At 37.8% G+C, this 14,965-nt stretch overlaps 1 pseudogene; it reads right to left on the bottom strand.

The window, feature by feature from the left end:
- Window positions 1-2,690: 2,690 nt before the first annotated feature.
- On the bottom strand, window positions 2,691-3,094 carry LOC103729544 (annotated as a pseudogene).
- Between the last annotated feature and the right edge of the window lie 11,871 nt (window positions 3,095-14,965).

The raw sequence follows: 14,965 nt of genomic DNA, 5'->3' as shown, positions 1-14,965 counted from the left end.
CAGAATGAAGTGGCCCTCTTTGTCTCTTCTGATTAGTTTTAGTTTAAAGTCTATTTTGTCAGATATTAGAATTGCTAACACCTGCATTTTTCTTAGTACCATTTGCTTGGTATATTTTTTTCCACCCGTTCACTTTAAGATAATGTCTATCCTTGAAAGTGAGAAGGGTTTCTTGCAGACAACAAAAAGATGGGTTTTATTTCTTAACCCATTCACCTAGTCTGTGTCTTTTGACTGGGGCGTTCAGTCTGTTAATATTTAAAGTTATTAATGAAAGATGAATATCGAATCTTGTCATTTTTATTTCTGTTTACATTCTTGATGTAGCTGTGCTTTTCTGTTATACCTTCATTGAATTTCTTTCCGCAACCCCTTAGGTATAGTCATTCCTTTCTTCAGCTCTTTGTATTGCTTCCAGAACTCTCTGAAGAGCTGGTTTTGTGGACATGAATTTCTTCAGCCTATTTATGTCATGGAAGATTTTTCTTTCCCCTTTACCTATAATAGACATTTTGGCGTCTGTGCTCATTTAAAACTGGGAATACTTTGGTCCAGACTCTTCTGGCTTTCACAGTTTGCGCTGAAAAGTCAGCTGTAATCCTAATGGGTTTTCCTTTATATGTGACTTGTTTTTACTCTTTTGCAGTTTTCAATATTGTCTCTTTGTTTTATACATTTAGTATTTTTAATATGATATGCCATGGAGAGTTTCTTTTCTGGTCCTGTCTGTTTGGGGTTCTATATATTTCTTGTATTTGTATGGGTATGTATGTCTTTCTTTAATTTTGGGAAATTTTCTTCCATGATTCTGTTGAAGATCTGGTCCATGCCATTATTTTGGGATTCTTCTCCTTCCTGTGTGCCTATGATTCCTAAGTTTGGTCTTTTTATGGTGTCACATAATTCCTGCATATTCCATTCTTGTGATTTCTTAAGTCTTTCATAATCTTTACTTGTGTGGTCTAGTTTGTCCACTTTATCTTCCAGTCTTGATACTCTTTTTTCCATTTTATTCATCCTATTGGTGAGGCTTTCTCCTGTCATTTCTAATTGGCTACTGAGTGTTTCACTTCCTTCTTCATTTCAGCCTGAGTAGTCTTCAATATTTCTCTTTTCTGATATTTCTAACTCTTTTCTGAATTCATTCAGAAGTTTATCCCTATCTTCCTTCAGTTCCTTGATTTCTGTTTGTGTTTTCTTTAAATTCACTGAATTATTTTATCATGTTTATAATTGTTATTTTGAGTTCCATGTCTTGTATTATCACTAGGGGGTTCTCATTGTACTCCTCTAGAGGACTACTGGTATTTGGTGCGGTTATGGTTTTTCATGTTATTATTTTTTCTCTGTGATTTTGCCATGTGAATTTCTTTTGTAGTTTCTGATTCTTGTGTGAAACTCACGGCTTCAAGTTTAAGTCTGCTTCTTTTTGTAAACTTTATGTGTCTTTGTGGTTTACTTTTTGGGCATGAAAAGCTGGTTCATCTAAGCTTCTGGTTCTCTCTTTTGATTTTATATTGGAGTGGCCAGATTGCTTTTGTCTTCAGGAGTTCCCACAGACACCCAAGTCAGATAAGGTTCAGATGCTCTCAGGCTTTCTCCTAAGGTCTGGATCCCTCCAGGAAAGATTTTGGCCTCAGGAATTTGGGATTTGGACTGGCCTGGGAGCAGGGCCCAGGAAAGATGCTGATCTAGGGCAGCTGGTGACTGTGCCACCCAGAAATGCAAAGGGAGATGGGGGGCAGGAAGAGGTCCCAAGGGCTCCTGGTGGCTGCAGGGAGGAACTGGGTTGGTCTGGATACAAAGGATCAGGAAGCAGAAAAGTCAGCCCTGGCACCCTGGAAAGAGGCTGGCACGTTGTGCAGCCTAGGGAAGCAGAGGGAGGTGAGGGCCAGGCCAGGCCCAGAGGGCTCCTGGGGACCCCAGGAGGAACTGGATTGGTGTGGATGCAAAGGTTCAGGAAGAGTGGTGGTTCCCCAGGTGTCTGGGGCTCCAAGACAAGGAATTAGACAGGTCCCAGGCTAGGAGGAGAGACCAACGGGGAAGATGGGAGAGTGAATGAGGCTGTGGGAGTCCAGGCGCAGAGGGTGCCAGAAAGAGTCCTGTGGGTTGTGCAGGCCCAGGGAAGCAGAGGGAGGTGAGGGAAGGGCCAGGACTAGAGGGCTCCTGGGGACCCCAGAAGGAACTGGGTTGGTCTGGATGCAAAGGACCAGGAAACAATGGTGGTTCCTCCAGGTGCCTGGGGTGCCAAGACAAAGAATGGGACAGAACCCAGGCTAGGAGGAGAGATGGGCAGGGGAGATGGGAGGGTGAATGATGCTGGGGGAGTCAAGGTGCTTAGGGCGTGATGGACTTACCCTGGAGAGAGCATGGCAGGTTGTGCAGGCCAGGGAACCAGAGGGAGGTGGTCCAGATGTATTTTTAAAAGATCATGCTTACAGTAAGTAAATTATGTACTGAAGAAACAGCAAAATAAAATTGATGAATAAAAGGCACATTAGAAAAGTTTAAGCGTAGAAAGAGTTCCTTTTTGCATTTTCTTTTGTTTCCTAATATAGGAGGAAAGGGAACCAAATATATTACAATTATTTTCTTAGGTGGCGTTTTTCTCTCAGTGGAGGCGATTAACATTGACTTTTCTTCTCTCACTTCTAGGGCAGCTTTTTCTTTCCTTGGCTTCAGAGAGGCAGTTAGTTTTCTGCCATGTAGATGCAGTGCATCAGGGCTATGGCTAGGGTGGAGATGGCTATAATTACCCAGTTGGTCCACCAACTGAAATTAGACTCCAAAGTAGTGATGAGAGTTTGCAAAGGTTTGGGTCACTTAAATCTGTCATCTAGATGGAGCTCCCCACTGATGTATGTTTTGGACAATTCTCTTGAGTCAGTAAAGTGCTCAACATCCTCATAGTTGTCAGTAGCATCACCCCCAGCTTGTTCCTTAGGACTTCTTCCCAATCAGGATGCTATTCCAAAAACTTAGTGAGGTTGTACACTTTGTTATGCAGAACCACCCAGGTGCTCTTGATGTCTTTGTGCTTCTGAATCTCTTCTAGAGTGTAGTAGTTCACAGCATTGTCCTCCTTCCCTGCCATCTCAGAATGCCAGGAGCCTCCTGGACCCTGCAAGCACACAGCCTTACAGGGTGGAGCACAAGGCAAGTCTAAGCTGCCTCTGCCTGGGACATTCCCAGCTCCTCTGGGCTTTATGTCCAGCCAGGAGTGTTGTTGTTACATTACAAGTATACAAACAAAACCAGTTGAATGGCACACTTTGAAATGATAAATGAATTTCATGTTATGTAAATTCCTTTCTCTTTCTTTTCCTCTCTCCCACTCTCTTGCTCACTCTTCTGGTGCTGGTGTTCACCTCAGGGTCTTACACCCCCTGGTAAGCCCTCTAGAGCTAAACATCTCAATGGCATATTTTAGATTACTAGATAAAATATAAAATATTTAAGTTCTTGTCAGGACTAAAATTATATTCAGTTACAATGTAATAAACACATAAAAATTTTGTAAGTAAACAAACGGAAAAATCGCTTTTTATTTTGCAAGTAAAAGATTTTATTTATTAAAGGAAATAAATGGATTGTAAGTTTCTACAAAAATCCCTCTCAGGCTACTCCCTCAAAGGAGAAAAAGTGGGTTTTGCTGTTTGGCTTGGAAACTGGGCTATTACTTTGAATTAAACAAATGTAAACATCTTATCTCTAATCATTGGATTCTCAGGAATAATAGACTTTAACTATAGCTTCCAGTTATATTCATTTAAATTCAAATTTGTGGCTAAAATCAAAACTCTTTCAAGTGAATTAGACAGAAACGCAAATTTATGTCTCTGTATCACTAGAGGTAGAGTTCCTTGATGTAATTAAATCCTTCATCATTTGGAGCCATTCTAAGAATGCACTAATTGTACTCAAGCTTAAAAGTTCCCAGAGACAAATTAAGAGCTGGGACTCATCCTCTGGTATGATTACAGCTCTACTGGAGCACAAACATGCTTCTCTCAGGGCTTTTGTTGTTGCACATACCAAACGCCTTTCCATCTAACTCATAATAAAACGTGGCACATCCTTCAAGCTGTTTAGAAGAGGTAGGCTGAGATAAAATCAATAGTATAAAGACACCAAGGCTGGTAAGTGCCTGATAGTCACCATTTTTCAACACCATGGGTTCATTCATTCACTTGCTTGGCAGTTAGTTGGTTTGTTTTTCCTTTATTTCCTTTACATTCAGTCCAGGACTCCAGTCTATATTATGGTACCATCCACACTCACTGTATTCTTATTTACTTACATATTGATCATTTTCTTGCTCATTTATTGCTCACTGTTCTTGGCAAGGAATTAAAGTTTAAAATTTCTTGCTTTTTAAGAAGACTCTGGTATTGTGGGGGGGCAGAAAGAAAAAAAGTTGAAAGATAATTTAATATAGAAAGTACAATGATAGAGCTACTCCATGGAAGTGCAGAGGAATACATCTTACCCTGGGAGTGGGGAAGGCATCTTTAATACCAAATCCATACCAGAATGGCCCATTAGGCTCTATTCTAGCATTCTAAGGCTTCTGTAGCCCACAGGCCCAAGCTCTTCCATATTTCTCCTGTAATCCCACTCCAAAGCCCCAAGAATCACACAGGCATGTTCATCACATAGTGGTCCCATTGTTGATATCAATTTTCTGTGTTATTTTCTGTCCTCATTTCTATAAAACAATTGATAGAATCGGTTTAATGGAAGAAGGACTTATTTGGCTCATGGTTAAAGAGGACCTAGTTCATCATGATGGAGAAGACATGGAGGTGGGAATATGCAGCTAGGACTTCTCACATTGCAATATATCAGGAATCAGAGAGTGGGGAATATTGGCAGTTAGTTGGTTTGTTTTTCCTTTATTTCCCTTATATTCGGTCCAGGACTCTAGTCCATATGATGGTACCATTCACACTCACTGTATTCCTGTTCCTTTAGTTAATTTTTCTGGAAGGGCACTTGTGAGCATACCTAAAGGAGTACCTTACTAATGCTCTAGGTGTTTCTTAATCTAATCGAATTGACAATGAAGGTTAAATATCACAGCTTCTTAGAGAAGTAAAGATCATTTCTGTGGATAAGTCAGGCAACTAAACAATAAAAAAGGGGAGAGTGATTCTAGGTCCAGCACCCAGAATTAATAAAAACACACAGGTAACAAGCAACAAAGACTACAGGTAAACTTGAAGATGGTTTGCTAGGAATGGCCAAATCATGAGAGATTTTGCAGCTGGGTAGCTGGTGGCACATGCCTTCAATTCCAGCATTTGGGAGACAGAGGCAGGCTGATTTCTGGGAGACTGAGGCCAACTTGGTCTCCATAGAGAGTTCCAGACCAGCTGGGGCTATAGAGAGACCTGTCTCAAAAACCGAACAACAATAGAAAAAAATGGGAAAGATTGTGCATGCCATGTGAAGGAGTATGGATTTTGCTGTGTTGATAACAAAAAAACCAATGCATGTTTTTAAGTAGCAGTCAAGTCCAGATTAATTTGTATTTTACAGTGTATCCTCTGAAAGGATATGGAGTATTAGAGGATTTACTAAAAAATTACAGTGAATAGTTTGTATAGCACATATTTCAGCATAATGAAAAGTTTTAAAAATTGTAGCCTATATATGTTTAAAAAATCCAAAGGACTTTTGACACATTTGGATATGGTAGAAACCGATAAAGGAAGGCACTTGTAAATATAAGTGCTGTTTCCACAAAGGAATTCTTTTCCGAGTCAGAAGCAGATGCCAAATTCCATCGTCAGAAATTAAGATTTGGATGAGGGTTTCAGATTGACTGCGGTCGTCATAAAATTTGAGTCTTGAAAAGCAAAGACAAGGAACCCTAGACTTCACATACCTGTTTCCAATATTTATCCCCCATGAAATTCATAGATTTCTGAATCCCAAAATAGTTCCAAATCTAAAATTTAATATTGTTTAAAAATAATTTAAAATGTTGTGAATGTTTTAGATGAGATTTGAAGAGTTATTAAAGAAGACAAAACAATCAACTAGGGTACCACAAAACTCTAATCAACATGGTATATATTTGTCTTGCTTTCCTTTTAGGCAACTTTTATTAACTGTGTCAGATTGATCATCATTGTGGTTATTGCAAACCTTGTAAAGGCCACAATGCATTTTAAATACCACAGTCTACAACCATTTGGCAAAGTCATTAGTTGTCCTGTAGTAAATGTTGAATGTAGATATGGTTGGAGGACAAAGCAGCAAAGAATTGAGACAAATCCGTGATAAAACATAAAAGCATAAACTCCTTTTATTCTCTCTTTGAAAATTTTCATCTCATAAATTAAAACAATGTCTTATTGTCCAAAACAAAATCCCTCCTTTCTCGGAGGAAAACACCATGCAAATTAATGTCCACTAGCATCAATGTTTGTTTGAAGTAAGGAGTCTGTTATAACTCCATTAGAAGAGAATTGCTTATGGCATGAAATTACTGTGGGAAACCTGTCCAGGCTCTCCCTTCCCATGCACACATTGCTAAGACCCCATAGAGAATCCATTAGTAGGACCCAGAGTCACACCAGCCTATAATTTTTCTTTGCCTTAAGAAAAGAGTAGCCTGTAATTTTTCTTTGCCTGAGGTTTTAAAAACACTTTTCCTGGCTGAATCTCACATATGATGTTTAGTCTTTAATCCAACTCAAATCCTAGATCCTGTCTGTACACCTTCTGGAGAAAAGAAGACATTATGTACACAGTCTTTCTTGTTTTATAGCATATGTAATGAGGAAGAAATTCTTATTACCTGAGCTCTCTTTCTTGATTTTCTATTATAGTCTTGATTTTAAGTTAATAAAATTAAGATTCTCATAAACTTTGTTTTCATTTCCTATTATATATATTTTATCATTAAAAGTTTTCATTTTATTTTACAAACTTTATATCAATGACATGAAAATTTAACTCTAATGAGTTGAGACAGATTCTTTGTCATTGTAGAAGGCCAATAATGACCATGGTATACTGTTCAAATACAAGTATATCTGATGGATGTTGCTTTAAAAATAACATCTTTTCAGTTATGGACACAAAAGATTATCAGAGTAGGTCAAACATGAATTATATTTACTCAAAGACACAGTAATTTCTTGATATATTTAAAGATTTATTTTTATTATTTACATGTGTAGGTATGTATGCCATATGTCTGTGCATATGGCCACAGAGGCCAGAAAAGGGCATCAGTTTCTCTGACGCTGGAGTTACAGATGTTTGTGAGGTGCTGGAAATTGAACTTTGATCCCCTGGAAGACCAGCAAGTACTCTTAACCACTGAGCCATCTCTCCAGCCCCTAGTGCCTTGATTTTTAATGGAAGTAAAGAGAAAGAAATCTTAGATATGAAGAATCTATATACTTTAAATGCAACAATTTTAACTTAGAAGTTTAAAACTGTTTTCCCCAATCTAAGACACATTAAAGTTCCTGACTTTAGCATCCTTTGGGTTAATTCTTCTAAATAATTTAACTAATGATAAGAGAAATATATCACCCAAAGGGTCTTTCATTTTTGTTTTTGTATGTTTTTAATTTAACACAATGGCTGCCTTTTATTTCTGTAATAATTCTTTATTCTTTGGGTAAAACAGGAGTTAAGTAGATGAAGAAAAACCCAGAGACACACTGCGTGGACTGTGTAAGTATTAGTGCTGCACATAAGTCCTTACCGTCTCCAACCTCATCCTTGGGCAATTGTTCCTTTTGACTGTTCAGTATGATCATTCATGATAGGTGTCTTGATGATATGGCAATAGGCCAGCTTAATGAGACAGCAAGGAAAAGATAAGACTGAGGAAAATGTACATTCACACAGTGAATAGCTAATAATCTGTAGTACTTGGCAAGACTCACCACACATTCATCTGTGAACCTGAAAGTCACTCTTACCTTCATTGAAATATACCCATATTCAATTTTGGTTTTCATACCAACTAATGGATATGTAAAGGTAATATCAACATTAACTCTTTTAAACCTGAACTCTTAGTTTTTCTCACTTTGACATTGATTTTCCTTGATTACCCCATACACATTTCCTCTTCCATCTGTTTAAGGAAAAATAGTTAAATCTCTCATTTCCTCCATTTCATAGCCTAGATCCTATCCACTCACAAATTATTCTGGTCCTACTCTAAAATATTTTCAGAATGCAACCATTTTTCTCATCAATATCACCATTACCCCCAATGCAAGTCACCATTTTTTTGTCTGAATATCTGATGCCTGATCATTCTTCCTGTTTATTCTGCTTTTTATTTCTCATGTAATAACTACAGCTTCTCTCTTTCCCAATCGAGTTCAGAACAGCACTCTTCATCTCAAATATTTCCCATATCATCCTATCTTACAATAAATTCCCAAGGTTTTATCATTGATTACAAGTGACCAGAAGTTCTGGTCCCTGTTCATTTTACCAGCCTTACCTCCTACTGTTCTAGTTATGCTCTGAACCACTATGTTGTACTTCTAAGTCATTTTCTTACTGTTCTTTGAATATGAAAAGCACACTTCCAGTTTAGGACTTTTGCAATTGTTAGATCCTCTGCCTGGAGTTCTATGGCTAACTCTATTTATCTATCTATCATCTATCTTTCTTTCTTTTCCTTCCTTCCTTCATCTTTCTTTCCCTTTCTTTCTTTCTTTCTTTCTTTCTTTCTTTCTTTCTTTCAGTTCAGAATCAGATTTTTAAATTTATTATTTTTATTTTGTGTGTATGTGTGTATTGCCTGCATGTAGGTAAGCACACTCGTGTCATGCAATCCCCACAGAGGACAGAAGAGGCTGTTGGATCCCCTGGAACAGGAGTTACAGACAGTTGTTAGCTGCCATGTGGGTGCTTATCTATCTATCTATCTATCATCTATCTATCTATCATCTATCTATTATCTACTTATCTATCTATCATCTATCATCTATCATTATTTATCATCTATCTATAGATAGACAAAAACCATTGCATCACTTTATTAAGTTTTAATTCAAACATAACACTGGGGAATCTTTAGTGACAACCCTAAAATATCAGACCTCTCTATTTTCCTACTCATGTCCCTTTGCTTTGATTATTTGACTTATTAGTGCTCAGATTATGTAATGACATAGGTCTGTTTCTTTATTCCAGGTCTCTCTGTGTAAATGACCTCTCCTTTAGGGAGGAGACTAACTTTCTTCTGTGAAGGAAACACTTGTTATAGCATTGTGCTGCAGATCCCTGAACAACACTTACAAATCAATGAATTTGTCTCATATTAGAAATTGTTGTATTAATTTCATATTAAGAAATTTTGTTTCTCTGATTTGATTAAAGAAGCATGAGATCCACAAGATTACTTTCAGATTCTCAACAATCTGCTTAAATATGAATGATTACATAGCTTTAAAACAAACCTGCTTCTTAGACAGATAGAACCAGAAAAATCTTGCCATTTATTTGATAATACTGATTTTTCTTTTTGGCCAAACTATTAACTATTTTCCTCGTAAAATTATTTTCATAAAATGCCTCTAAATCTTAAAACATTTAATTTCTGGTCTATGACTGTGATTATCTATCCATCTTAGTACTTGCCTTTGAATGCTATTATAATAATTATCAACTCTTCATTAATGAGCCAGTCAATTTTTCAGCAATATTTAGTCATCAGGCTTATGTACACACATGACACAAACATGCTGCTTCTGTGGTCTTTAGGAAATAACTTATTTGTGTGGGTACTATGATGTAACAGATCTTGGCTCTTGTCCACTGTCATAATCTTGAATTAAAAGTTTCATTAAATACGTAATTAAAGCTATTTTTATCAGTTATTTCCCCTGAAATTCTGTCTAGTCTTACTCCCACCCCCAAAGATTCTATAGATTAAGATTTTCTGGTAAAGAAAAATCTCCTAGTATACTTTTCCTGAATATTCTTATAGTCTTCATACTTTTTGATGATACAACCTTCCTGAAATTTATCACATTGATAGAATTATATTCTTCACTTAGTTAAGTTGGAGGGGGTTGATTTCTTTTTCAAGAGTCAAACAGCACATAACTTTTTCAAATGTTCAGATTTAGCACCGTTTTCCCCAGACGTGTTTCAGTCAAACACTGTATATCTGCTTACTCTTATCCATTACAAGACTAGTGCACTTTGGATTTTAAAATACATTTCAGAACCAAACTTATTTTTTTGGCAAATGACAAGTGATGTTTGGTCTAGGCTTCTACACTACCTACTTCTGGCAGTGGAGGAACTAAGTAAACCTCCATGCAGCAGACTCCTTGATCATAATATCATTTTGGGTATTCCCATTTAGATCTTCTTTTCTGGAACTATTTCTCTGGCACACAGTAAACTCATGTATAATGTATGAACATCATAACAAAATACTTCAATTTCTGTCTTCTTTCTTCCTGTATCTTGTGTCACTCTTGTCAATAAATTGATCTTTATGCATTATACACCTCTATTATACATTTTTACCATTTTTGCTTTAATTAGTCAAGAACATTTTAGTAAAATGTTAAGATGAAGAGTCATCTGTTATGTTTCCCACATTTTTACTTCTCCAGGAAGTTTTTCTTCCTTTGGGTAAATATGAGTTTCTCTCTGAAATACTTTTCCATCAGCCAGAACTTTCTTGAACTTGTCTTTTAGTACAGGACTCTGAGTTACAAATTCCATCAGCTTTTGTTATTCTACAGAAGTCTAACTTTACTTCTATGTTTGAGGAACACTTTTTGCTAGATGAATATTTTTCTTCTCAGCTCTTTGCAGGTCTCATTCTACTGTCTTCCAGCTTGTGTTGTATGTAATGAGAAGAATTTCTCTGTTCCCATCTGTGTGTACTTTTCTTCTGAAGACCTTCTCTTCACCACTGACACTTATTTCAACTATGATGAGCCTAGATGAGATTATATACACCGGTTTCCATTTCCTTGGGTTTCTTGAATGTGTGAATCTATGCATTTCTGTGAATTAAGAAACTTTCAGCCTTCTTCAAAATCATTTTATGCCCCAGTTTCCTGTCTGTCAAGTATCACAATACCATATATTTTAGAGATATTACTATGTCCAAACATCACGGGATTTCTTTCATTATATATTTATTTGTAATTTCTTTAGCCCAGTTTTAATAGGCCCCAGTGTCTTGACTCACTGTCATGGAGCTGTCTCTTCTCTGACTTCTAGTACATAGTTAAACTTCTCCAGTGACTGCTTACCTCAGATACTCTAATTTTATTGTTTATAATTGTTTATATTTTTGAGAGTTTCATACATGAGTATTGTATTTGCATCATTCTGACCCCTCCCAGTACCCTTCCAACACTTCCCATCCCATGACCTTCAATTTCTGGTCTTCTTTGATTGTGTTATATACATGTATCTAATTAAGTATATAATGTACTAAGTTTATTTAGTAGTGTTCATGTGTGCATGTGTTTAGGGCTGATCACTTGGGATTAGATAACCTATCCAAGAGCTAGTCCCTGGAAAAAACTGACTTTCCCTTCCTCAGTATCCACTGATTACCTGTAGCTCTTCGTGTAGAGGTGGAAACCCGTGAAATTTTTCCCATCCACACTGGCATGTCAAATGGTTTTTGTCAATATGCAGATCTTTTGGGGCTGCCATTCTGTGGCGATTTCACTGGTACAGCTTCCTTATCGTGCCTAGAATGCTTTATCTAGCAGGAGGAGCCTTGTTCCTTTAGCTCTTAGAATGTTTCTGCAGTATTCCCTGAGCCTATGTGCAGAGATTGCATTGTTAGGGCTGGGCACCCCACAGTCACTTATTCTCTTCATTTCACCAGCTGTGGAACTTTGCAATAGTCTCCATCTCTTACAAAAAGAAGCTTCTTTGGTGAATGGTGAGAGCTACACTTGTCTGTGAACATAAAGATACGTATTTAGAATATAGTAAGAAACTACATCAGTCTAGGAAAGTGGGAGTAGTAGTTTCTGCTCTAGGGTCTAGACCTCACAACCATGTGTATTTGACTGTGTTTACAGCACCACGCATGGGTTCTCTCCTGGAATTCCATATGCTTATTCTTACAATAAATTGTGATTTTATCCTAAATGTGTTCATATTTTTTAAAATTCTGAGCTTCCTTATTTTAAGTTCCTTTTGTGTTCATTCTATCCATCTATATAATGACTAAAAAGTTACAGCCCAGAAGAATTTTTTAAGATAAGTTATAAGCTATAATTTTCCAGTAGGCTTTTGGGCTAATACGATTCCTTCTGTTTTTTTATACTAGCTATGCACTATTTATCTCTCCTCTTTCTCTCCCTGTCTTATCCTCTCTCCCCACCCTCCTCATTTAAAGTGTTCCCATTCCCCCCCCAATTATACATACAGTATCTCTACATGAGTCTGTGAGTATAGTTGAAGGCTACATAACAAGAAACAGTGCCACACAGGAGAAACCGTCCTTTGAGCTGCTGGCCAGGGTAGTCGAAGAGACTCCCAAAATTACATATGTTATTGCCACAGTCCTTGATTACCTCCAAGAACTTGATGGTAAGACCCTATTGCTGAAGACAGGACATACTTTGGACACAGATTTCGAGCAAGGGAGCTGGGACTGACTCAGAAGCCACCTCCCCTGAAGGCTAGCTCTCATAGCTGTGGAGAGCACTATGCAAGCTGCTAAGGGAGAACACCAATTGATATTCCAACCCCAGTCAAGGCCTAAAAAACACGCCAATGACCAGCACAGCAAACGACATTGGTGCTGTAGTGGCATTTTTTCTTGGGGGTAATCAACAGCTATCTAATTGAACTTAAAGCTCACTCAATGGGAGGAAACACGTGTGGTACTGTAAACTTAGCCAAATACACATACTGGAGAGGTCATAGATCTTAGAGAAAACCTCAAGGCTGTCACATCCCTAGACAAATATAATTTCTTACTATGTGCAAAATATGGATCCTTAAATTTATAGACATGTATCCCCATATGCCACCCATCAAAGAAGCTTCTTTTCCAAGAGACAGAGATATTCACGGAGTTCCATAACTGGTCACAAACAGAGATTGTCTGTGAATTGCCCAAGCCTAAGTGACACATCTAGGATGCAGCCTCTACACCTGAGGTTCACAGAGCATAGAACAAGAGATCAAGAGAACAGTAATGCAGCTCTTAGTTCTCATCGGTGAAGCTCCCTCATGCAACAGAGGGCCAGGAATACAAAAGGTCACAAATGGCCAAAGCCCAGAGAATAAGAGTCTGCAGAGTGTGGGTCCTTAGCCAGGACTCCTATACGAGCATTTATTTAAAAAAAGAACTATACAGTATGCAGTCTAATTTTTGTATCTTACTAAACATTTCTAAATTTTTGACTCACAAAATAATGTAGCAGAAGTTTTTTGTAAGATATATGTTCTCCTTTCTCCCATGTAGATACTTAAGGATGGAATTGCTGGCTTATATGCTAACTATACATTTAACTATTCTTGAAACACACAGATGGCAGAATTTCAAACCCTTTTTATTGAATTTTTGCAAATTTCATACAATATTGATCGAATTTACATCTCTTACCCCAGCTGCACCCTCTACTACCCTTGCTCAATATCATGCATGTTCTTTAATACATATATATATACATATATAGATATATAGTTATAGATATGAGTCTAGTCTCACCCTTAAAAGAGACTGACTTCTTAGGTCCCAGCAGCCATCAGTTACCAATAGTTCCTCAGGTAGGACTGGAGATTCTTACCTACCTCTCCATGTCCATGCTGGGATTTTGTCTGGCTTGCGTTTATGTGCAACTTCTATGTATGCTGTTAGTATTTCTGTTCGTTCATATGCATAATTGCCCAGCTGTCTGGAAAACTCTGCTTCCCAGTGGTCATCCACCACCTCTGACTCTTACAATCTCTCCTCCTCCTCTTCTCTAATGATCTCTGAAGTTTCGAATAGGTATCCTATTGAGGGATAAGCAATCTGCAGCCTCTTGTTTCTGCACTCTGGCCAGTTGTGGGTCTCCGTGGTAATTACCATTTGCTGCAAAAGGAAGCTTCTTTGTTGAGAGTTGAAAGATGCATTAACCTATGGGTATAACAATGTAATTAATAGTCATTTTAAGACTATTTAACAGAATAATACTATTAGACTATCTCATATGGCCTAAGACCCGCCTAGCCACACTTTCCTAAGCCTGATTCAATGTGAAGTATACGTTCCATCTTATGAAGGGGACCTTAAATCCAGTTATAAAGTTGTTGGCTGTTCCCAAAATATTTGTGCCACTCTTGCACCAGTGGCCAGATCTTGCAGGCCAGTTATTGTCAAAGCTTGCAGGATTTGTAGCTGGGTAAGGTTGATGATTAATTTTCTCTTCCAGTAATGTATAGCACCTTCTATTACTGTGAAAGTAGTCAGTAGAGATGATGCTTTGAAGTCAGTACCAGCTTGGTTTCTCCTGCTGCATCTCTTGATTTCTCAAATTCTGGTAGGTGCCCAAGAGCAGGGGCAATGGCCAGTATTGTTTGAGGGTCTCTGGGACCCCTGTTCAACAGCTTCAAAAAAAGGCGTCCATTCCTGGCATTGGGCTTTTACTTTGGAGTTTAGTCTGGGTAATAATGGGCCCCTGTTACAGGGTAACTCCTTTTAATCTGCTTGTATAATGTATATGCATATACTTTAAGAAGCTTCTATAGTGATAGGTTTCTATATGGCATTTATTAAAAGTCTTTAGTTTTAATTATCCCTCCCCATACTCCCTCCTCTGCTCTGACCTTCCACTCCCACCTCATTTAACCCTTCCTATCCTATTGTGCTTTCCCCCTTTATATCACTGTGTTCTAATCTCCCCTTGCATGAAGACCCCCCCACTCTATGGCTACTTATTAGTTTCCTAATCTCTGTGGGTTTTATTTATTATTTATTTATTTATTTATT

Source organism: Nannospalax galili, unplaced genomic scaffold, assembly GCF_000622305.1.
Source record: "Nannospalax galili isolate Female #2095 unplaced genomic scaffold, S.galili_v1.0 scaffold872, whole genome shotgun sequence".
Taxonomy (NCBI): domain Eukaryota; kingdom Metazoa; phylum Chordata; class Mammalia; order Rodentia; family Spalacidae; genus Nannospalax; species Nannospalax galili.
This window is presented reverse-complemented; position numbering and strand designations above follow the sequence as displayed.